General features: G+C 36.5%; 1 protein-coding gene across 2 annotated transcripts in view; it reads left to right on the top strand.

Annotated features, from left to right (window-relative positions):
• The window catches only part of FAM78B (family with sequence similarity 78 member B), a 146,900-nt gene that overhangs the window by 73,312 nt on the left and 46,886 nt on the right, over positions 1–26,702 (top strand). The window contains exon 2 of one of the 2 annotated variants that reach the window (XM_053693873.1): positions 15,093–15,263. The exons of the other annotated variant lie outside the window; for it this stretch is intronic. The gene's annotated coding sequence lies outside the window, so the exon portion shown is untranslated. The remainder of the gene's footprint in view (positions 1–15,092; positions 15,264–26,702) is intronic. 2 annotated transcript variants of the gene reach the window in all.

Consider the following 26,702-nt stretch of genomic DNA (forward strand, 5'->3'; position numbering starts at 1 on the left):
AATAACTTACAGAGTTCTGAAAAGTTACTAAAGGAACATTAAACACTTTGAGACTGTCATATAAAATACATAGTAAAACAACTCTTGGAATATACTTGTATTATTTTATTTTATCTCTTCTTCTGTAAATTAAAGGGACAGTCTAGGCCAAAATAAACTTTCATGATTCAGATAGAGCATGTAATTTTAAACAATTTTCCAATTTACTTTTATCACCAATTTTGCTTTGTTCTCTTGGTATTCTTAGTTGAAAGCTTAACCTAGGAGGTTCATATGCTAATATCTTAGACCTTGAAGCCCACCTCTTTCAGATTGCATTTTAACAGTTTTTCACCACTAGAGGGTGTTAGTTCACGTATTTCATATAGATAACACTGTGCTCGTGCACGAGAAGTTATCTGGGAGCAGGCACTGATTGGCTAGACTGCAAGTCTGTCAAAAGAACTGAAAAAGGGTCAGTTTGTAGAGGCTTAGATACAAGATAATCACAGAGGTTAAAAGTATATTATTATAACTGTGTTGGTTATGCAAAACTGGGAAATGGGTAATAAAGGGATTATCTATCTTTTAAAACAATAAAAATTCTGGTGTAGACTGTCCCTTTAAGTCTGAATGTTGTGGCTTTTCCAGTCCTGAAAACTGAAAAAAGCACATAGCAGCTTCAGAAGCCTATCTCCCCTAATGTATAGTTTATTATCTTATCATTTCGGCTGAAGCCAAACAATAACTACTTTGTTAACATAATGACAGTGGCAAGCCTTCTCATCTCCAAACTCAAGTATGGATTGGCTCTTCCAAATAAGTGGTGGATGGAGTTTGACCACTGATAAACTATTGCAGCAAACATGGTGTTAACTGGTTCTAATAATTTTCAGAGTCTGCTGAAATGTTAATTTATTGCAATTTTTTTTTATAACTACAAGGTGTTCACTGTTTGTCCCTTTAAAGGCCCGTTAAACTCTGATTAAATAGTCACAAAATGTTTCAATAAAAATACAAAATGTACGTTTTCCCTGCTTTTTCCTACAAATTAGGGGTGTATTATGGCTTAAGCCAACTAGGTCCATGCCGAGAGCACCATGATTTAGGGGCAACACATTTTTCAGAGGCAGTTCTATGTTCTCCAAATGTTTTTTAGTCTCTTAAAGGGACATGAGACCCATAATTATCCTTACCTTTTTCAGATAGAGCTTACAATTTTAAACAACTTTCCTAGCGCTGCGGAATCTGTTGGCGCTCTACAAATAACAGATAATAATAATAATATTGTATTTATGTTTTCAATTTTGCTCCATTTTCTTGGTATCCTTTATTAAAGGAGCAGCAATGTACTACTGGGCACTAGCTAAACACATCAGTAGCCAATGATAAGAGGCATATTTGTGCAGCCACCAATCAGGAGTTATCTCCCAGCTCCTGAGCCTATCTAGGTTAGCAAAATAGATAAAATAAGTACATTGGAAAGTTGTTTAAAGTTGTATTATCTATTTAAATCATGAATGAAAAGTTTTGGGTTTCATGTCCCTTTAATGCCAGTTGTAATTTCTACTATAAGGGGTTAAATAGTGCAGCTCTCACCAACAGCAAAATCCTAAGTATTACAGGACTAAAAACCTCTTAAAGTGACACTGAACGCAAATGTTTTCTTTTGTGATTCAGATAGAGCATGCAATTTTAAGCAACTTTCTAATTTACTCCTATTATTAATTTTTCTTTATTCTCTTGCTATCTTTATTTGAAAAGCAAGAATGTAAGTTTAGAAGCCGGCCCATTTGTGGTTCACAACCTGGATTGTCCTTGCTGATTGGACAGCACCAATAAACAAGTGCTGTCCGGGGTCTGAACCAAAAAATGCTGGCTCCTTAGCTTAGATGCCTTCGTTTTCAAATATAGATATAAAGAGAACGAAGAAAAATTGATAATAGGAATAAATTAGAAAGCTGCTTAAAATTGCATGCTCTATCTGAATCATGAATAAAAAAAAATTGGGTTTAGTGTCCCTTTAAGGACACATAATGTAGAGGGTATGTTCGTGTCTTTAAGGGGTTAATTAATTCTAGTACAAACTAATAATCACTGGTTGTCTATTGGAGGTGCATGACCCCTTCATGTGTCCCTGGCCTCCGATTGTGAGAAATATATCAAAGTTAATTTGTTGGCTGGGGCGGACTGATCAGCAGGGCATACGTATAGGACCTGGACAGAGGGCCCAGAATGTAGGGAGATCCACAAATGGCATCTCCATGGCTCCTGGTGTGCTGCTTAACCTGGGGCTGACTGCTGCCCTATCATTAACTAAGCAGTTAAGTGTGGATTTAGTGGGGGCCCTGGCCCATTATGTGGGGTTTGTTGCTTGGGGGGCCCTGTTGGGGGTCTGTTGCTGTGAGGTTTATGGAGTGTGGGGTCCGGCCCTGGAGGTTGGGCGCCCTATCTTTGGCCCTTGACATTGGGGATCCTGGTAATAGAGTCTGGGGGTCTGGTGGGGGAAGGGCAGGGAGGCTACCATGTTCATTTCCATACATTTGAATACATTTTGGGTCAGTGTGAGACAGTGGGGGCCCTTCCCTAAATTTTGCCTGGGGCCCTGGTTGATGTCAGTCTGTCCGTGTTTGTTGGGGGTATAAAGTTCTGGGTAATTTTACATCTTGTAATATTCACTCATTGCTTTGAATAAAGCTGTAGCTAAGCCTACGGGACATATTGTCTACTCCTGCAGTTCTCCCAGTGCCTAGGGCAGCATAAAAACTAAATACACCATTGCTGAAAACTCTACCTCTTCCTCAGCTCATATTACTTAGGATTACAATATACAGCTATCAATACAGACTTTTGGTTTCAGCTTTGGAGTTATAATCAAACTATTGCAAAGACGTCCAACCTGCCCTCTCTAGGACTTATCAAGTGCCTTGAGGCTTCAAATTTGAGAAGTCAAAACCAATTATGAGAGGGAGTGCACTATCCCTACCTATTTCTTTTCAGAGAATACACACAATGGTAAACAACAAACTCCCCTGGTAAAGTTTATGTGAAATTTAGAATGTGGTCCAAATACAGTAGAGTCCAACCCTTGGTAATAGGGGGTTGAAAGCTTCTGTGTGATTCTGACTTAAACTAGGGGACATGCAACATGCAAGAGATAGCTGTTAAACACAAATAGATCCCACTTCAAAGACCGGTAAATCTTGTATCTTAAACAACAAGACAGAACACGCTCCTTCCTATGTGTACTGCAATCAAAGGCTCATTCCATATAATTAACAAAGAGTACTCACAAATATAAAGCACCTGCTGAACTGGGTGCTTAACATGCAGGCTGATACCTTTAAAGCCCACCAGCTTGCTTGGCCCACATCACAGTATCCAATCTCAAAAAGTGGTGTTAACAAAGTGAATTCTGGATATAAAAACTATATAAATGTATATACCTGGTTCTTCATTAAAAAAATGTATATACCTGGTTCTTCATTAAAAAAATGTACATACCTGCCGGTGAGTGTGGCCAAGAGGAAAGGAGCGTGTTAATACACTCCCAGCAAATGGAGGCCTGTGTCTAAGCCACGGTGTAAAGTTCCTATAGGCGGGGCCTAATCGGCCAGGTTGAGGATACATCCAAGCCGTGAGAGAGGGAGACATCACTGACGCCATTCGGGAAAGCTACTATGGGGAAAGGGAATACCCCCCAACAACATCCAGGGGACATCACCCACTCCGCAAGAGTGCACTACCCACCAGGACCCACACAGGAGTGGCGAGCAGTGTTAGTAGGAGCACTCCGCAGGCGCCGGTTTGCACTGCCTCATAACAAGGGGAGTAAGGTACCAACACACAGGCAGATATAAAGCCTGAAAAGGACTCACCGTCAAGCCCACAATTTGAAAGGGGATTCCAGATGAGCAGCTGGGGAGATAAATTTATCCACATGCTGGAACAGCAACGGAAAAGAGCAAGATAAGTACAGCCTTTCTGTAAATAGTTCTTCCTATGCACAGTCTAACAATTGAATACTTATAAGGGAGATAACTTTAGGTGTATAACTCCTTACCAAGAGGGACTAAAATGGATAAGTGAGTTCCTGCGGAAGTAGGACCTAGAGAGTGAAAAATCCCCCTTAGAGCTACCTCTTAGACTGGTGACCGGCATAACTTTAACTATACCCTGATAAAACTCCCACACTTCCCAATTAAGAAGGGTTAAAACAGAGACTTTTTGAAGATTTAAAACCATGAAGGGACAAAATGGCTACGCATATCAAGTGATATAGCCTGAACTGTATCTGACGTCCTTGCCCCAGAAAGTAATCTTTAATGGGATACGTTAAGGCAGATACTTTATGTGGAACATTATTTTCTAAGGCATTGATATAATTTGGTTCTGGGTCAACTACATGAGCACACCTTTCAAACGGCTAGATTATGAGTTTTGCGTTAGAGCCTATGCGGTGCTAACAAGCAGTTTTCTCTCACCGCTCACTTACATGCAGCGCTGGTATTACGGGTTTTTACAAACCCAGCGTTAAAAGATAAAAAGTGAGCGTTGAGCAAAATTGTGCTCCTTACCGCACTCCAATAACAGCGCTGCTTAAGTCAGCGGTGAGCTGGTCGTACATGCTCGTGCACGATTCCCCCATAGGAACCAACGTGGAGAGACGGCTGAGAAAAAGTCTAACACCTGCAAAAAAGCAGCGTAAAACTCAGTAACGCAGCCCCATTTATTCCTATGGGGAAATAAAAGTTATGTTTACACCTAACACCCTAAAATGAATCCCGAGTCTACACCCCTAATCTTACATTTATTAACCCCTAATCTGCCGCCCCCAACATCGCTGACACCTGCATTATATTTATTAACCCCTAATCTGCCGCTCTGGACACTGCCGCCACCTACATTATACTTATGAACCCCTGATCTGCTGCCCCCAACATCGCCGACACCTACATTATATTTATTAACCCCTAATCTGCCGCCCCCAATGTCGCCGCCACTATAATAAACATATTAACCCCTAAACTGCCGCACCCCGCCTCGCAAACATTAGTTAAATATTATTAACCCCTAATCTGCCGTCCCTAACATCGCCGCCACCTACCTACATTTATTAACCCCTAATCTGCCGCCCCCAACGTCGCCGCCACTATACTAAATGTATTAACCCCTAAACCTAAGTCTAACCCTAACCCTAACACCCCCTAACTTAAATATAATTACAATAAATCTAAATAAAAATTACTATCATTACCTAAATAATTCCTATTTAAAAAATAATACTTACCTATAAAATAAACCCTAAGCTAGCTACAATATAACTAATAGTTACATTGTAGCTATCTTAGGGTTTATTTTTATTTTACAGGCAAGTTTGTATTTATTTTAACTAGGTAGAATAGTTATTAAATAGTTATTAACTATTTAATAACTACCTAGCTAAAATAAATACAAAAGTACCTGTAAAATAAAACCTAACCTAAATTACAATAACACCTAACACTACACAATAATTAAATAAATTAACTAAATTAACAACAATTAAATAAATTAAATTAAATTAGCTAAAGTACAAAAAAACCCCCACTAAATTACAGAAAATAATAAACAAATTACAAGATATTTAAACTAATTACACCTAATCTAATATCCCTATCAAAATAAAAAAAGCCCCCCCAATATAAAAAAAAACCTAGCCTAAACTAAACTATAAATAGCCCTTAAAAGGGCCTTTTGCGTGGCATTGCCCCAAAGTAATCAGCTCTTTTACCTGTAAAGAAAAATACAAACAATCCCCCAACAGTAAAACCCACCACCCACACAACCAACCCCCCAAATAAAATACTAACTAAAAAAAACTAAGCTCCCCATTGCCCTGAAAAGGGCATTTGGATGGGCATTGCCCTTAAAAGGGCAGTTAGCTCTTTTGCAGCCCAAACCCTAATCTAAAAAATAAAACCCACCCAATACATCCTTAAAAAAACCTAACACTAACCCCCTGAAGATCGACTTACTGTTCTGAAGACCGGACATCCATCCTCAAGGAAGAGGCAGAAGTCTTCATCCAACCGGGCCGAAGTCATCAACGAAGCCGGGAAAAGTCTTCATCCAAGCCAGGTGAAGTGGTTCTCCAGACGGGCAGAAGTCTTCATCCAGACGGCATCTTCTATCTTCATCCATCCGACGCGGAGCGGGTCCATCTTCAAGACATCTGACGCGGAGCATCCTCTTCAAATGAAGTCTTCTTACTGAATGACGGTTCCTTTAAGTGACGTCATCCAATATGGCGTCCCTTAGATTCCGATTGGCTGATAGAATTCTATCAGCCAATCAGAATTAAGGTAGCAAAAATCCTATTGGCTGATGCAATCAGCCAATAGGATTGAAGTTCAATCCTATTGGCTGATCCAATCAGTCAATAGGATTGAGCTTGCATTCGATTGACTGATTGGAACAGCTAATAGAATGCGAAATCAATCCTATTGGCTGATTGCATATTATAGTTGCGGCAATGTCCAGAGCGGCAGATTAGGGGTTAAAAATGTATTTTAGTGCTTGCAATGCAGGAGGGCCTCGGTTTAGGGGTTAATAGGTAGTTTATGGGTGTTAGTGTACTTTTTAGCACTTTAGTTGTGAGTTTTATGTTACGGCATTGTACCATAAAACTCTTAACTACTGACTTTTAAATGCGTTAGGGATCTTGGAGGTAGAGGATGTACCACTCACTTTTTGGCCTTCCAGGACAGACTCATAATATAGGCGCTATGGAAGTCCCATAGAAAAAAGACTTTACGAAGTTTACGTAAGTCATTTTTGCGGTAAGGCCAAAGAAGTGTGCGGTGCCCCTAAACCTGCAAGACTCACAATAGCAGCGGTAGGGAAAAAGCAGCATTAGGACCTGTTAATGCTGCTTTTTCAGCCTAATTCACAACTCGTAATCTAGCCATAAGTTAATTACATTGAATTGTCACCCTGCGAAGTGGGAGCCAAGCATAAGTATGGAGACTATATACAAGTTTATTATTGTCCCTTAGGGAGTGGTACATAAGAGCGGACACATATATAATCAAAGTGGTATAAATGGTCCATTTATTATGGATAACATTTATGTATATGAGTAGCTATGTAGTAATAAGCCTCTAAATTTTGTAATTACAGAAAGTATTTGCATGGATAGCTAACTATTCATTTTACAGGTGAAATATGCCTAAATAGGGTCTTGTGAGGAAATAACTCCCACATGGCACTCACTTTATAAGTTTTAGGAGTTAAAACACACACTTTTGAAATTTTAGTATATGCCTTAATGCTGAGGTGGGATAAGAATCTGGTAATGATAAATACTCTTGTGAATACATAAACATAGGACAATTATTTTTTCTCATTTATTTATTTATTTATTTTTCTAAATTGCCCAGATACAGGGCGACTGGCCACTGAAGCTTAAAATAAGACCAGAATATATGTTAATACATAAGAAATGATAGCCCCAAGTTAAATTTATTTTATTCCTTTAAAAAAAAGAAAACTGGGCATATATAAATATTTGAGCAGGCTATAAAGGTTTGAAGTTATTAATTGAGCGGCCTAAGAGGTATAGTCATTTAAATATTTGTATCTGGGACATATACACCTTTGGGCAGCATTTGAATTTAAAGGGAAAAAGTTTATGCAGGGATGTATAGGATCTGGAAACAGGTCTCAAACAGTTAAAACTAAGGGTATTTATTGATGTAGATCTGTGTGTGAACTATTTCTTATATGCTTTCTGATACAGATATGTTTAAATTTGAATACGGATACATACAAATGATTCTATACTAAGGTACTGACCTCTGATTAGAATAATTTTGCTGTTTCCTTGTCAAACAAAAGAAAAGGGGAAAAAAAAGAAAAAGGAAAGAGGGAAGGGTAAGGAGGAAAAAAAAAAAGCCAGGAGACCTAGAAGCTATAGTTCTAAGCCTGCATACTGGTGGAACATAATTAATTAATTTGAAGACAAAAATTGTGTATGGATATTTTGCTTAAAAGATTAAATGGGTAAATTAAGTATAAAATGCTTATAATTGTTTGCAACTAAAAAAAAAAAAAGAAATTTTTTTTTGGCTAATATTAGGGATATACACCAAATAAATCATGGCATTGGGTACTGCTACTTACTTGTTACGCCACTCACTTTTTTCTTTCATTTTCACTTTTTTGTATGGATAGATATATAACTAAAAGTAAATTGAATTCACCAAATATGACTTCTAGAAGTAAAAATCAGGGAAAATGTTTTAATAGATCCTCACTAGAGACCCTGATTGGAGTTAATGAAGAGGTCAACACACAGCACATACAGAACACAAATAATGAAGATTTAATGAAACAATTGGATGCACTGTTCACACCCAAATTTGATTTAATTCAAAATAATATAACTTTATTAGCAAACGAGGTTAAATAATTTGCTGTAAGACTTTTTCTCGCTGAACAAAGAATTTCAGATGTAGAAGACAGGGAGACACAAAGAGACCAGACCACACAGGCTATGTCAGAACAAATAGAAATTATGAAACCAAAATTAGATGATTTAGAAAACAGGGCACGGAGGAATAATTTACGAATAATAGGTCTAACTGAAGAAATAACTGAAAAAGATCTTAAAAGATTTGCTGAAACAGAGTTAATGAATATACTTAATATCAAAACTGAGGAACAGGTAATAATAATTGAACAAATACACAGAATAGGCCCAGAAAGGAAGGCGAATGACGGCACAAGAATCAATAGGCCAGTCATTATGAAACTACTAAACTTTCAAGATAAGGTTAAAATCATGAGTGCTTAAGAGGAAGATACGGGTTTCTGGCAGAACTTACGAGATCAATTAATTATATATTCAGATACCTATCTAAATCTGGGCGGAGATTTTAATCTCACTCCTAATAGGATATTAGACAAGTGTAAAGGAAATCAAGATTTACTCAAGGGTAAAACAGCCTCTGATAGAAACTTACAGGTTAGAAGGAAAAGGGAAGGCATCATCGTTAAACTACAGCGAGATTTAAGAGTTCAGGATATCTATATAATTATACATTCAGATGACAGGGAATATACCTGCTTATCTAAATCTAGCAAATCGTTATCAAGGATAGACTTATTTCTGGTTTCGGATAAACTAGTTGATAGTATTTAAGAAGCGAGTATTGATCTTATTACTATCTCAGACCATGCCCCATTTCTATTTCTCTGAACCTTACGAATAAAGGCAAAAAGTCTAATCAATTCTTTTTTCCTACATTTTTATTAAACAATATCAAATTTAAAGATTTCTTAAAAGAAAAGTGGACAGAATATGATAAATTTAATAACAATTATCTTAATAAAACTAACATATATTTGAATGCTGCTAAGGCGGTATTACGAGGAGAAATTGCAGCTTTTTTAAGAAAAATGAGGAAAAAGATAAATTATCACAAACAACAATTGACTAAATGCCTAATAAATATGTATGCCAAATATATAAACAAAAAAAGTACAGAAAGTTGGAAGAAGTAAGTTCAAGCTAAAGAAAATAGAGATAAACTATTTGTGCAAAACGAAATTAAAGAGAACATGAAGACATGTTCGCAGTATTATAAATTTGGAAATAAAGCGGGTAAATTCTTAGCTCAAATAGTGAAAAATCAGAAAAAAACTAGATTTATAACTAAAATAGAAGAAAAGGGGGCTATATGGACTAACCGGAAACATATACAGAAAATATGTTTTGAACACTTCTCAGAAGTTTATTCAGCACAATTAGTTGATGAGACTAAGAAGAAAGAATTTTGTGATTCTATTGAAATTCCGAGGATAGATAAGATACAACTAGATAAAATTAACGAGCCTATCTCAGAAAAAGAAGTACAACAAACAATTAGACATCTAGCCAATAATAAAGCCGCAGGGATAAACAGCCTTCCGTCAGAATTCTATAAAATACTTATAGAAGAAATTACTCCTACCCTTACCCTACTTTTAAACAGATTCTGATCTGGTGACCTTATACCTCTAGATGACTTTAATTAATCCACAATTATTGTTATTCCTAAACCTGGGAAAGACCCTAGTTTAATCGATTCTTATAGACCAATTTCACTTTTAAACATCAACTACAAGATCATAACAAGTATCATGGCAAAGAGATTTTAGGTTTCTTTAGGTACAATCATTCATAATGACCAAACAGGATTTATGAAAGGGCAATCATCCAATACTAATTTAAGAAAAGTTTTCCTAACCATCTTAGATTTTTGGTATAATAAGAAGTATAAAAAGAGAGATAATCAAAAGACATCCATAATATCGTTAGTTGCATGTAAGGCGTTCGATTCACTCACATGGGATCACCTTCTTACATCCCTTAACAAGTTTGGATATTTTGGTAATTTTTTTAATATGATTGAGTTGCTATACAGGAAGTCTAAAGCTGCATTGGTTATAAATAATAATACAACTTCATACTTTTCGCTACTACGGGGCACAAGACAAGGATGCCCCCTTTCTCCCCTAATTTTTAACATTGCATTAGAACTTTGATGATCTTAATGAACAAATAGTATTGAAAAGCATGGAAAGAGTAGAGGAGGTATCACTCTCAACACTTATGCGAGAACAACATATTAAGATTATATGGATGGCGTATATTACGCCTGAAAAAAATTCCAAATGGGGAACCATAGGGGAAGGAATGTTTTGCGGGAAATGCAGACAAAAAAGAGCAAATTTGTTACACTGCCTTTGGTCATGTCCTAAGGTACAAAAATTTTGGAGAATGATAAACTTTTGTCTTAACAAGATTCTTAATATCCAAATTAATTTACATCGGGAGCAGATTATCTTTTTTAATTATGATACAAATTATCAACAAGAGAGAAAATTCCTGACCATGGCAATCTTAATTGGAAGGAACCTTATTCTGAAGGGATGGAAGAGTAGGAATGCACCCTCATTTAAAGTCTTTAAACAGACCATACACAAGCAATTCCTTATAAAACAATATGATATTTGGTTTAAACTAGAAGCTAATATCGAAAGGTTTTTCAAAAATGGGAAAAATGGATTAAACCCTAGAACTAGAAGAACAAAAATTACTAATTAAAACATTTGAAAATACAATATATATTGGAAACTGTAGGTTAAGGGGAGAATGGCTCTTCACCCCTGAGGATGGGGAGCAGGGGTGAGGGAGAGAGAGGGGAAATTTTAGTTAAATTACGGAATTTTTTACCTTTTTTAATTATTATTTTTATTTATTTTTTTAGTATAAAAGCAATTTAAAATATAATTAGAAATGATTGAAGAGTACAATGTAACAGTAACCCTGGGGTAGGGTCTAAATGTATATTGGAACAGAATTCTATAAACGTTTAGTATATGAAAGTTATGTATAAGGTGTAACAAAAGAGGATTGAAGACTTATGGTAATAATTATGTTTTCTTTGTTCTAATGTTGATAGAGGGGAATGTCCTCTATTTCTAACTACATGCGTCTCTTACCTATTGTTTATTAACTATATGGAAAATAAAGATTTAAAAAAAAATGTATATACCTGGTTCTTCATTAAATAAATGTATATACCTGGTGGGCTTCACTTAATAAATGTATATACCTGGTGGCCTTCATTAAATAAATGTAAATACCTTGTTCTTCATTAAATAAATGTATATATCTGGTTTTTAATTAAATAAATGTATATACCTGGTTCTTCATTAAACAAATGTATATACCTGGTGGGCTTTATTAAATAAATATATATATACCTGGTTCTTCATTAAATTATTTTATATACCTGGTGAACTTCACTAAATAAATGTATATACCTGGTGGCCTTCATTAAATAAATGTATATACCTGGTTCTTCATTAAATAAATGTATATACCTGGTGGCCTTCACTAAATAAATGTATATACCTGGTGGCTTTCATTAAATAAATGTATATACCTGGTGGCCTTCACTAAATAAATGTATATACCTGGTGGTCGTCATTAAATACATTTATATACCTGGTGGCCTTTATTAAATAAATGTATATACTTGGTGGGCTTCACTATATAAATGTCTATACCTGGTGGGCTTCATTAAATTAATTTATGTACCTGGTTCTTCATTAAATACATTTATATACCCGGTGGCCTTCAAAGTCATCAGCCTGCATGTTAAGCACCCAGTTCAACAGGTGTTTTATATTTGTGAGTATCTTTGTTCATTATATGGAATGTGCCTTTGAGTCCAGGACACAAATATTGCCCTAGAAGGGGGCATGTTCTGTTTTGTTGTTTTAGATACAAGATTTACTGGTTTTTGAAGTGTGATCTATTTGATAGTAACATCCATCTCTTGCATGTTGTATTTCCCCTGAGTCTAAACAAAGAGTTGCCCTTGTATTTTGTTTTTCAGTTTAAAAATGGATTGTGAACACTAAGAACTTTTCAGCCAAATATGAAATGAAGTGCTTTAAGCAAGGATCCGAAAACATGTTTATGGGTGCGGCCTAAAAATTAGCTATTGTGATCGTGTTGAGTCGAAAAGTGGCCTTCTCGTAAAGAAAACCATCTAAAAAGGCCTCAGCCAATAGATTGTGATTAAAGCCATTGTCATATACAAAAAGTAGTGCAAAAATAAAATGTTCTATTACAATAACGCATTTCCATTTGCACTTTTATGTCCCGTCAATAATGTCTTCTAACTGCACCTGTGACATTGCTTTAATTAGATGTGAGCTCCATAGAAAATCCAGAGAGTGGTCCGGTGTCATTTCTGTATGTATTTGTTCTTGGTGACTGATACATACACCATATGGATCTTTTAAATTGTCTAAAATTCCATTCTATTCCTTCATATTACGAGAAGCTCTGAGCATCTTCATCACTAGGCATAGACTGCTGTTGGCACAGTAACAGCGCTTGCATGGTAACCAGCTAGCAAGGATATAACATACGTTAATTAGGGAAACAGTTCTTGCTGGGGTATCACTGGATTCTAAAATATGGTTCATAATCAGCTGAAAGTGGTGTTGTTCTATAATGACATTCTGAATCCTCTTAATAATACTCTTCTTGTTAACTAGCACATTCTTGTTCAGCAGCTGGGGGTCACTGCCACTTGCAAGTCTTTCTGGGAGTCAATGGGTTAAAACAATTCACTAGGCAAAGAGACAATGCTGTGTCTCAACCAGTGGGTTCAAGTACATATTCTAGTCTGTTTCTATAAAGTATGGCCCTTAGGGGCCACTGCATACCTGTAATTAGATTTTATTATGTTCACTGTCCTTCACATATTTGCAAATGCAGCCACATGCTCAAGCCTGCCTCAGTTAGGGACATCACAGAGCTTGGTGGTGGATACAGTAATTTATCTAAATGAAATATCCAAACAGATGAGATTTCACTGAAAGGCACCATATGCTTTACTAAAGGTGCAGGAACATTAGACTTATACATTAAAGGCACACAAAACAAGGCAATACGGCTATTAGGTTCTAGTAGAATGTTTAACAAAGTTGCTGTTACATTGTTTTAATCTATTACTATGATATTAGCTGCTGGTACACCCCTCCAGAGCTGCTTACTAATTTTACATGGAGCTTAATAGATGTATACAAACATATATCTGTATCAGTGTGTATATATATATATATATATATATATATACACACACACACACACTCACTATGTACTCTTCAACATACACACCTGTATCAGTATATATATATACACACACACTATGTACTCACAAACACACACACCTGTATCAGTATAAATAAACACTCACTATGTATGTACTCACACCTGTATCAGTATATATACACACTCATTATGTACTCACACCTGTATCAGTATATATACACACTCACTATGTACTCACACACACCTGTAGCAGTATATACAGTATATATATATATATATATATATATATATATACACTCACTATGTACTAACACCTGTATCAGTATGTATACACACTCACTATGTACTCACACACACCTGTATCAGTATATATACACATTCACTATGTACTCACACACACCTGTAGCAGTATATACAGTATATATATATATATATATATATACACACACTCACTATGTACTCACACCTGTATCAGTATATATACACACTCACTATGTACTCACACACACCTGTAGCAGTATATACAGTATATATATATATATATATATATACACACACTCACTATGTACTCACACACACTTGTACCAGTATGTATACACACTCACTATGTACTCACACATACACCTGTATCAGTATATATACACACTCACTATGTACTCACACACACTTGTATCCGTATATATATACACTCACTATGTACTCACACCTGTATCAGTATATATACACACTCACTATATACTCACACATACACCTGTATCAGTATATATACACACTAACTATGTACTCACACCTGTATCAGTATATATACACACTCACTATATACTCACACATACACCTGTATCAGTATATATACACACTCACTATGTACTCACACACAGACCTGTATCAGTATATATACACACTCACTATGTACTCACACACACACCTGTATCAGTATATATACACACTCACTATGTACTCACACACACTTGTATCAGTATATATACACACTCACTATGTACTCACACACACTTGTATCAGTATATATACACACTCACTATGTACTCACTCACACTTGTATCAGTATATATACACACTCACTATGTACTCACACACACTTGTATCAGTATATATACACACTCACTATGTACTCACACACACTTGTATCAGTATATATACACACTCACAGATAGGCACAAGCTTGCATCTACCTCTTTTTCTACACCAACTGTGAAGTCTAGCATTGCTCACCTACACAGGTATGAGAGAGGAATCTCTCTTCAAGCTGATATAAATTACAGAGGCGCACTCAGATCTTCAGCAGACATATACCAATAACACCATTTGTTTCTGCATTCATGATTAGGCCATTGCACATTTACATATAGTTTGATATTCTCTCCTGCTATCGCATTCCCTGTAAGTTTTGTCCCTGTCTCTCAGCATTAATCTTTTTATTTATCTGTCTTCCCAGCTCTAGCAGTGTGAGGAATAATCTTTACTCAGATGTTAAAAAAAACTAATAGGATGATATTTGGCAGCAACAAGAATTCAAAGCATTTTCAGCATTCGGCCAGCGCCGGAGCCACCAGCTGATTCTGGGCATCCAAGAAACTGGAGATAATGAGTAACCCCTTCATTACTGGTAGGCTACAGCCTGTTATCCCTCAGTATGACAAATTACACATACAGGTGTAGCTTGCAAGGAGTGCAACCTTGATTATGTGTTTACATTTAACATTTCAATGGAGTTAAACACATAGTAAAAGAAAGGCATTTATGATGTCACTTGAAATCAATTATTCATATACTAGCTTTGATTCCTTTATGGCATTATTGTGAACAGTTTACTTTTAGACTGACACTATAAAATACTAAGAGTAAAATAGATTTACATTGTATTGCATCGCATGACTTTAAAGGGATATGAAACACATTTTTTTTCTTTCATGATTCAGAGCAAATATTTTGGGTGATTACTTCAGAATGATTAGCAGATTACCTTACTAATTACTTCAGAATGATTAGAAGATTACTTTACTGATTACATCACAATGATTAGCAGATTACCTTACTGATTACTACACAGTGATAAAAAGATTACCTTACTAATTACTACACAATAATTAGCAGATTACTTTACTAATTACTACACAATGATAAGAAGATTACCTTACTAATTACTACACAATGCTTAGCAGATTACTTTACTGATTACATCACAATGATTAGCAGATTACCTTACTGATTACTACACAATGATAAAAAGATTACCTTACTAATTACTACACAATAATTAGTCGGTTACTAATTTCTACACAATGATAAAAAGATTACTTTACTAATCACTACACATGGATTAACAGATTACCTAACTGATTACTTCAGAATGATTAGCAGACTACCTTACTGATTACATCACAATGATTAGCAGATTACCTTACTGATTACATCACAATGATTAGCAGGTTACCTAACTGATTACTACACAATGATTAGCAGATAACCTTACTGATTACTACACAATTATAAGAAAATTACCTTACTAATTACTTCCCAATGATTAGCATATTACCTTACTAATTACTTCACAATGATTAGCAGATTACTTTACTGATTACTTCACAATGATTAGCAGATTACCTTACTAATTACTTCACAATGATTAGCAGATTACTTTACTAATTGCTGCACAAGGATTAGCATATTACCTTACTGATTACTTCAGAATGATTAACAGATTACCTTACTTATTACATCACAATGATTAGCAGATTACCTTACTAATTACTTCACAATGATTAGCAGATTATTTTACTAATTACTTCACAATGATTAGCAGATTACCTTACTAATTATTTCACAATGATTAGCAGATTACCTTACTAATTACTTTACAATGATTAGCAGATTACGTTACTGATTACTACACAATGATTTGCAGATTACTTTACTAATTACTTCAGAATAATTAGCAGATTACCTTACTGATTACTACACAATGATTAGCAGATTACCATACTGATAACTCCACAATGATTAGCAGATTACCTTACTGATTACTTCACAATGATTAGCAGATTACCTTACTGATTACTACAGAGTGATTATCAGATTACCTCACTGATGACCTCATAATGATTAGCAGATTACCTTACTGATTACATCACAATCATTAGCAGATTACTTTAATGATGATTTCACAATGATTAGCAGATTACCTTACTGATGACTTCACAATGATTAGCAGATTACCTTATTGATGACTTCACAATGATAAAAAGATTACCTTACTGATTACATGGGAATGATTAGCAGATTACTTTACTGATTACATTACAATGATTAGCAGATTACCTCACTGATTACATCACAATGATTAGCAGATTATTTTACTGATTACATCACAATGATTAGCAGATTATTTTACTGATTACATCACAATGATTAGCAGATGACCTTACTGATTACATCACAATGATTAGCAGATTACTTTACTGATTACATCACAATGATTAGCAGATTACCTTACTGATTACAACAGAATGATTAGCAGATTACCTTACTGATGACTTCACAATGATTAGCAGATTACCTTACTGATTAATTCACAATGATTAGCAGATTACCTTACTGATTACATCACAATGATTAGCAGATTACCTTACTGATTACATCACAAGCATGAACAGCCAGTGAATGATTTTAGAGTCATCTCATTTAAATATTTCGGCCTGTGGGCATACTTCAGGATGGCTTCTGATGACTAGTCTGGAGTCATAGATTACTTCAGAATAACTCCAGGAAGATCATCCTTTTTGACTAGGGATGTTTGAGAAAGCATCAGGAGGGCCTGCAATGCGTCAGTGACATAATTGCAAATTCATTTGTACCTAAATGCCTCAAATATCCTGTAACAGTTGGTTTTAAATGATGTAAATAGACAGTGTTTTATTTTAAATATTGTGCTATAGCCATATTTATCCTACCTGAGTATGTTCTCATGAAAATTAGTTAAAGGGATAGTCTAGTCAAAATTAAACTTTCATGATTCAGATAAAGTATGCAATTTTAAGCAACTTTCTAATTTACTCATATTATTAATTTTTCTTTGTTCTCTTAGTATCTTTATTTGAAAAAGCAAGAATGTAAGCTGTATAGAGCTGTCTGATTGGTGGCTACATTTAGACACCAATCAGCAAGTGCTACCCTGGTGCTGAACCAAAAATGGTCCGTTTACATTCTTGCATTTTCAAATAAAGATACCAAGAGAACGAAGAAAAATGAATAATAATATAAGAAAATTAGACAGTTGCTTAAAATTGCTGTTCTATCTGAATCATGAAAGTTTAAATGTGATTTCACTGTACCTTTAACATATTTACTGATACATTGCCAAGGTAGCAAAACATTTGTTTGTCTTATTTTGAGAAGTTTGTTTCCACTAAACAGACAGATGCCTAAGAGTCTGTAATTTGTGTGTCTTTGTGCCATGATATTTTACAATACATATCTTATGTTAACCCATCGGCTACCGGAAAGGGCGCAAACCTGATCGCATTTTCTCAACTGCGCTAACCTGACATGAAATATAAATATTTCACATTCCAATGTTCTTCACATAGCAGAATATGTTCTATCTATCTGTAGTCTAGCATGAGAGGAGGTGATGGTAGAGGACGCGGGATGGAGTATATTTGTTGATGAGTGAGGACAGGTAGGGTGGGGCAGCATTGGTGAGGGCTTTGCAGGTCAGGGTGAGAATTTTGATTTTAACTCTGCTGTGAATGGGGAGCCAGTGAAGGGACTCACAGAGAGGTGCAGCAGAAACAGAGCTTCAGGAGAGGTGGATTAGCCTGGGGTGATGGGGAGATAGTGGTGCTGCCAACAGTGATGGAAAAATTAGAAACTGGAGTAGAGTTAGAGGGGGGATTAGAAGAAGTTCGGTGTTGGACATGTTTATTTTTAGATGGTGAGAGGCCATCCAGGAGGAAATGCCAGATAAGCAGTAACTGATGTGAGAATTGACAGAAGGAGAGAGTGCAGGGGTGGAAAGGTAGATCGTGGTATCATCAGCATAGAGGTGATAGTTGAAGCCATAGCTGTTGATGAGTTTACCCAGTGAAGAAGTGTAAATAGAGAAGAGCAGATGACCCAGGACAGAGCCTTGAGGTACTCCAATAGACAGAGGCAATGGAGAGGAGGAGTCACCAGCAAATAAGACGGAGAAGGATCTGTTAAAGAGATAAGAGTGAATCCAAGAGAGGGCAGTGTCACAGAGACCAAGATAGCTGAGAGTCCATAGGAGAAGGGGATGGTCTACAGTGTCAAAGGCAGCAGAGAGGTCAAGTAAGATGAGTATAGAGTAGTAGCCATTGTTTTTAGCAGAAAGGAGATCGTTAGTAACCTTGGTGATGGCAGTTTCAGATTGCAGGGGGTCGAACAATTACTTGGAGTACAGGAAGTGGGTTAGACGATCGACAACTAGTTTTTCAAGGATTTTTGAAGCTAGCGGGAGCAGTGATATGGGGGGGGGGGTAGATTGCAGGAGAGTTACGGTCAAGGTAGGGGTTTTTTTGAGGATGGGTTGACTTTTGCATGTTTGAAGGAGGCAGGGAATGAACAGGTAGAAAGGGATAGGTTGAATATGTGAGTAAGAGCTGGAGTGAGGGTGGGAGACAGAGAAGGTATTAGATGTGAAGGAATAGGGTATCTCTATGTTAATGCCCTTTGCATGACTTTTTTTCTAACACCTGAGACCTCATGTCTTTGAACCCTTATAACTTTTTAATGTCATTTTTTAAATAATTTTATTAGTGTTATTATAAGTTTAACTGTACTTTGTAATGTATTTGTGATGTATTTTGTTCAACTTTTTATTCAAGTGTAACAGTTAACCAGATGTCTGAAGTCACGCTAAACGAACACACGTTAAATTAAATTGCGCTTGAGCAAATGCGTTTACTTTCATCTTGTAATATGCGTTATACTTCTGACGCGCGCAAACACCCGCGATAAAATCGTTATTGCTTGAGCGCAACTGTTAGCTCACCACTCTTAAGCTAGCCCTATGTGTTTAATTCCCAGGGTTCAGGTTATGTCTCTCTAGGGCACAATCAGTCAGCCAATCAGGAGCAGCAGTTAAATTAATATCTTAATAAATTTGGAGACATCCAAAGAATATCATATGGGATTCTTTCCTGTTTTATACGGCAAACTCGTGAAAAATACTTTGTTTATATTACTTTATTGATATGAATAGTCACAAATTTAGCTATGAATCTTAAAGCAAAAGTATTTGTCTTATTTAACCTCCCACAAATAATAATATATGAAGAATATTGTCCTTTATTTGTCTGTTAAAGGGACATTACTCTTAAAAAGTGGTTATTATTTATTTTGACTGTTTTTTTTTTAATTTACCAGTGCTAATTGTGTTTTTTCCATCGCCCCATAGAGGCTGGAGAGTGTCCTCTATGCCAGTGACTTTCAACCTTTTTTTGCTGTGGCACACTTTTTTACATTAAAAAATCCTGCGGCACACCACCATCCCAAAAAAATCACACATTGTAGCCTAATACAGCATACATATATATATATATATATATATATATATATACTGTATATATACGCACACACATACTGTACTGTACTGTCATGCCATGCCTCCTACAAAATATATGTGACATATTGACATTCATTCACAAACAATCATAATGATTGTCTGTGAATGAATGTCAATATGTCATGGCTGTAAATGATGCCTGCCTGTCTGCCTGATGAGCCTGTCACATCAAAACAAGCAAAATTTAAAAAATATGTCACACTGTTGTCAGTCTGCCGCTGCACACCTGAGGATCTCTCATGGCACACTAGTGTGCCGCGGCACACTGGTTAAAAAACACTGCTCTATGCACCACTTGTAACACGCCCCCAACCAACCCCATACATGACCCACCCACGACAAATTCACTGGCTTCACTAATCCTACTATGGCTCTGCCCACAAAAATCCACTAGTCTACTACTAACAGGTTCTTTTCACCTCTGTGACCCAGAAAGCCTCTGATAAATGTTGAGAGGTGTGTTACACATTGGTTGCTTAGATCAGTACAGGAGCTCTATAACATCTCTACTCTGCAAAGGAGATAGGTAAACATACTTAAAGGGACACTGAACCCAACATTTTTCTTTTGTGATTCAGATAGAGCATGCAACTTTCTAATTTACTCCTATTATCATTTTTTCTTCGTTCTCCTGCTATCTTTATTTGAAAAAGAAGGCATCTAGCTTTTTTTTTCGTTCAGAACTCTGGACAGCACTCTTTTATTGGTGGATGAATTTATCCACCAATCAGCAAGGACAACCCAGGTTGTTCACCAAAAATGGGTCGGCATCTAAACTTACATTCTTGCATTTCAAATAAAGATACCAAGAGAATAAAGAAAATTTGATAATAGGAGTAAAATAGAAAGTTGCTTTAAATGTCATGCTCTATCTGAATTACGAAAGAAAAAATGTGGGTTCGGTGTCCCTTTAAGAGGATTTCAAGGAGTGTAAGCTTGGAATGCAATGACATTGTGAAATCCTGCAAATTATGTAAATCCAAAGCTTATAAAATATTTGCATTTCATGCAGGAATTCACTAATGCTTTTTGGAGTTTTGTACCCATTAAAGGGATAGTCTACATTAGAATTTTTATTGTTTACAAAAGATAGATAATCCCTCTATTACCCATTACCCAGTTTTGCATAAACAACACTTTTATATTAATATATTTTTTACCTCTGTGATTACCTTGTATCTAAGCTTCTGCAGACTGCCCCCTTATCTCAGTGCTTTTGTCAGACATGCACTTAAGCCAACCAGTGCAGACTCCAAAATATCTCCACGGGAGTGAGCAAAATGTTCTCTATATGACACACATGAACTAGTACTGTCTAACTGTGAAAACCTTTCAAAATGCTCTGAGCTAGGAGGCGGTTTTCAACGATTTAGAAATCAGTTTAAGCCTAACTAGGTTTAGCTTTTCAAAAATACCACCAAGGGAACAAAGCAAATTTGATTATAAAAGTCAATTGGAAAGTTGTTTACAATTGCATGCCCTATCTGAATCATGAAGGTTTAATTTTGACTTGACTGACCCTTTAAGTGATTGTTTAAGGATTTTCCACAGTGTTTTTGCTGGGCCATGTGTAATTGTTGAAATATTTTATGCATGTATTGAAGGAAAAAAAAGATGTTGCTGTCTCTTTAATGTCAAAAGTGATGTTAACCTCCCACAATGCAATGGGTCAGTTATACATGGTCACTATTGGGTTAACTGTAAATGTGCCTGACAGACAGGGGCATCCTTTGTGGAATGTAATTTTTCTATTGTGCTGCTGTTTAAATGAGAGAGAATTCCATGAGCAGAGCATTTGTTTGGAACAAAAAAAATCTAACAAATTGCTCGTCTGATGCAGTTAACACAATAAATCAGGTTATTTTGTGTTATCAGAGGATAGAAAGGGGGAAGGGTGGATTTAACTATTTCACGATCAGAAGGATACGCAGCAGACTGAAGTGCTTTGCATAGCCCTCTGGCAGTCAGGTGGTTAAGTGAGGTGTCCTTGGCTGACCTTAGAGTCATTGCCATATAACAAGCTCTCACACACATTTATGTGTCTCCGCTGGATTCTCACATCAGATATAATAAGATGCCTATCTGACTTTCATTCAAACCTCTTCTTGTTGGCCAGTGAGCTATGTTCCCTACGAAGAGATGGACAGAATACAAAATATAAAATGACTAACATTAATGTATGTATATATATGTGTGTAGTCTCTGTATATGTGTGTGTGTGTATATGTGTGTGTATATATGTGTGTGTAGTCTATGTATATATATGTGTGTGTATATGTGGGTGTAGTCTGTGTATATGTGTGTGTGTATATGTGTGTGTAGTCTGTGTATATGTGTGTGTGTATATGTGTGTGTACTCTGTGTATATGTGTGTGTATATGTGTGTGTAGTCTGTGTATATGTGTGTGTGTGTATATGTGTGTGTAGTCTGTGTATATGTGTGTGTGTGTATATGTGTGTGTAGTCAGTGTATATGTGTGTGTAGTCAGTGTATATGTGTGTGTAGTCTGTGTATATGTGTGTGTGTATATGTGTGTGTAGTCTGTGTATATGTGTGTGTAGTCTGTGTATATGTGTGTGTGTATATGTGTGTGTATATATGTGTGTGTAGTCTGTGTATATATTTGTGTGTGTATATGTGGGTGTAGTCTGTGTATATGTGTGTGTGTATATGTGTGTGTAGTCTGTGTATATGTGTGTGTGTATATGTGTGTGTACTCTGTGTATATGTGTGTGTATATGTGTGTGTAGTCTGTGTATATGTGTGTGTGTGTATATGTGTGTGTAGTCTGTGTATATGTGTGTGTGTGTATATGTGTGTGTAGTCAGTGTATATGTGTGTGTAGTCAGTGTATATGTGTGTGTATATGTGTGTGTGTATATGTGTGTGTAGTCTGTGTATATGTGTGTGTATATGTGTGTGTAGTCTGTGTATATGTGTGTGTGTATATGTGTGTGTACTCTGTGTATATGTGTGTGTGTATATGTGTGTGTAGTCTGTGTATATGTGTGTGTATATGTGTGTGTACTCTGTGTATATGTGTGTGTGTATATGTGTGTGTAGTCTGTGTATATGTGTGTGTATATGTGTGTGTACTCTGTGTGTATATGTGTGTGTGTGTATATGTGTGTGTAGTCTGTGTATATGTGTGTGTATATGTGTGTGTAGTCAGTGTATATGTGTGTGTATATGTGTGTGTAGTCAGTGTATATGTGTGTGTATATGTGTGTGTGTATATGTGTGTGTATATGTGTGTGTGTATATGTGTGTGTAGTCTGTGTATATGTGTGTGTGTATATGTGTGTGTAGTCTGTGTATATGTGTGTGTGTATATGTGTGTGTAGTCTGTGTATATGTGTGTGTGTATATGTGTGTGTACTCTGTGTATATGTGTGTGTGTATATATGTGTGTGTACTCTGTGTATATGTGTGTGTATATGTGTGTGTAGTCTGTGTATATGTGTGTGTGTGTATATGTGTGTGTAGTCTGTGTATATGTGTATGTGTATATGTGTGTGTACTCTGTGTATATGTGTGTGTAGTCTGTGTATATGTGTGTGTGTGTATATGTGTGTGTAGTCTGTGTATATGTGTGTGTATATGTGTGTGTACTCTGTGTATATGTGTGTGTATATGTGTGTGTAGTCTGTGTGTATATGTGTGTGTGTGTATATGTGTGTGTAGTCTGTGTATATGTGTGTGTGTATATGTGTGTGTAGTCTGTGTATATGTGTGTGTGTATATGTGTGTGTAGTCAGTGTATATGTGTGTGTGTATATGTGTGTGTAGTCTGTGTATATGTGTGTGTGTGTATGTGTGTGTAGTCTGTGTATATGTGTGTGTGTATATGTGTGTGTAGTCTGTGTATATGTGTGTGTACTCTGTGTATATGTGTGTGTGTATATGTGTGTGTACTCTGTGTATATGTGTGTGTGTGTATATGTGTGTGTAGTCTGTGTATATGTGTGTGTGTGTATATGTGTGTGTAGTCTGTGTATATGTGTCTGTGTGTGTGTGTGTGTAGTCTGTGTATATGTGTGTGTAGTCTGTGTTTATGTGTGTGTGTATATGTGTGTGTGTGTATGTGTGTGTGTGTATATGTGTGTGTAGTCTGTGTATATGTGTGTGTATATGTGTATATAGTCTGTGTATATGTGTGTGTAGTCTGTGTATATGTGTGTGTGTGTAGTCTGTGTATATGTGTGTGTGTGTATGTGTGTGTGTAGTCTGTGTTTATGTGTGTGTGTATATGTGTGTGTAGTCTGTGTATATGTGTGTGTGTGTATATATGTGTGTGTAGTCTGTGTATATGTGTGTGTGTATATGTGTGTGTAGTCTGTGTATATGTGTCTGTGTGTGTGTGTATGTGTGTGTAGTCTGTGTATATGTGTGTATGTATATGTGTGTGTAGTCTGTGTATATGTGTGTGTAGTCTGTGTATATGTGTGTGTATGTAGTCTGTGTATACGTGTGTGTATGTGTGTATGTAGTCTGTGTATACGTGTGTGTATGTGTGTAGTGTGTTTAGTTTATGCATGTGTGTTGAAGGTGTATAGTTTATGTGTGTGTGTGCATGTAGTCTGTGTGTATGTATGTAGTGTGTTTAGTTTGTGTATGTGTGTAAGGTGCACAGTTTATGTGTATGTGTGTGTGTATGTAGTCTGTTTAGATGAGTGTGCATGGGTGTATGAAGTCTGTGCATATGTGTGTAGTGTGTTTAGTTTGTACATGTGTGTGTAAGGTGCATAGTTTATGTGTGTGTGTGTGTGTAGTCTGTGTATATGTGTGTGTATGTGTGTATGTAGTCTGTGTATATGTGTGTATGTGTGTAGTGTGTTTAGTTTTTGCATGTGTGTGTAAGGTGCGTAGTTTATGTGTGTTTGTAGTTTGTGTATATGTGTGTGTGTGTGTAGTCTGTGCACATGTGTGAAGTCTGTGTATATCTGTATGTATGTGTTTGGTGTGTTTAGTGTCTGTGCCTGTTTGTGTCTGTATTCTGTGTGTGTTGTGTGTGTAGTATGTGTGCATGTGTGTATATCTGTTTAGTGTGTATGCTACAGGATGTAAAGTATAAGTATGAAAAATATACTGTATGTGACCTTATGTAAAGCATTATGTGTGACAGTTTGTAGAGATTTTTGTAGTCAGTTTTTCTACACAAGTCTGTGTCAGATTAAATGAGACCCTATGTGATACAGTATTTGCAAGTGACCTTTTTGGGACTATATACAGTATATATACTGTATATATATATATATACTGTATATATGCAACCATGTGTAGGGGAGACATTGTAGTGTCTTGTGTGAGAGCTTGTGACATTGGGGTAGATTTAACAAGTGCCGGGCGGACACGATTTGCTGTAGCGGATCATGTCCGCCCGACATCGTTAAATGCTGACAGCATACGCTGTCGGCATTTAACATTGCACTAGCATTTCTGGTGAAATGCTTGTGCAATGCTGCCCCCTGCACATTTGCAGCCAATCGCCCACTCTCCGATCGGGATGATTGCTGTCCGCCCCTTTAGAGGTGGCGGATGAGTTAAAGAGCAGTGCGGAAACAGTTGCATCCGCAGCATACTAAATCTACCCCATTGTGTGTGATATGTTGTAGGGAAGTGTGTTTTATCTGTATTCATATGGAATATTGTATATATGTTTCTGATGCAGTAAGAGATTTTTAGAAACTAACGCCTAGATTACGAGTTTTGTCGGTAAGGCTTGGGGGCTAATGCGCAGTTTTCCCTCACCGCTCACCTACAGACAACGCTGGTATTATGGGTCTTTAGAAACCCGTCGTTAGCCGCAAAAAAGTAAGCGTAGAGCAAAATTTAGCTCCACATCTCACCTCAATACCAGTGCTGCTTACATTAGCGGTAAGCAGGTTAAACGTGCTCATGCACGATTTCCCCATAGGAATCAATGGGGCAGAGCCGGCTGAAAATAAACCTAACACCTTCAAAAAGCAGCGTAAAGCGCCTAACGCAGCCCCATTGATTTCTATGGGGAAACACATTTTATGTCTACACCTAACACCCTAACATGAACCCCGAGTCTAAACACCCCTAATATTACACTAATTAACCCCTAATCTGCCGCCCCCGAAATCGCAGACACCTGCATAACATTATTAAACCCTAATCTGCCGCTCCGGAAACCGCCGCCACCTACATTATAGTTATGAACCCCTAATCTGCTGCCCCCAACATCGCTGAACCCTACATTATATTTATTAACCCCTAATCTGCCACCCCCAATGTCGCCGCAACCTATCTACACTTATTTACCCCTAATCTGCCGCCCACAAAGTCGCCGCCACTATATTAAAGTTATTAACCCCTAAACTTAAGTCTAACCCTAACCCTAACACCCCCTAACTTAAATATAATTTAAATAAATGTAAATAAAATAACTAACATTAATTAAATTATTCCTATTTAAAACTACATACTTACCT

The sequence above is a fragment of the Bombina bombina genome, chromosome 10, assembly GCF_027579735.1.
Source record: "Bombina bombina isolate aBomBom1 chromosome 10, aBomBom1.pri, whole genome shotgun sequence".
Lineage (NCBI taxonomy): Eukaryota > Metazoa > Chordata > Amphibia > Anura > Bombinatoridae > Bombina > Bombina bombina.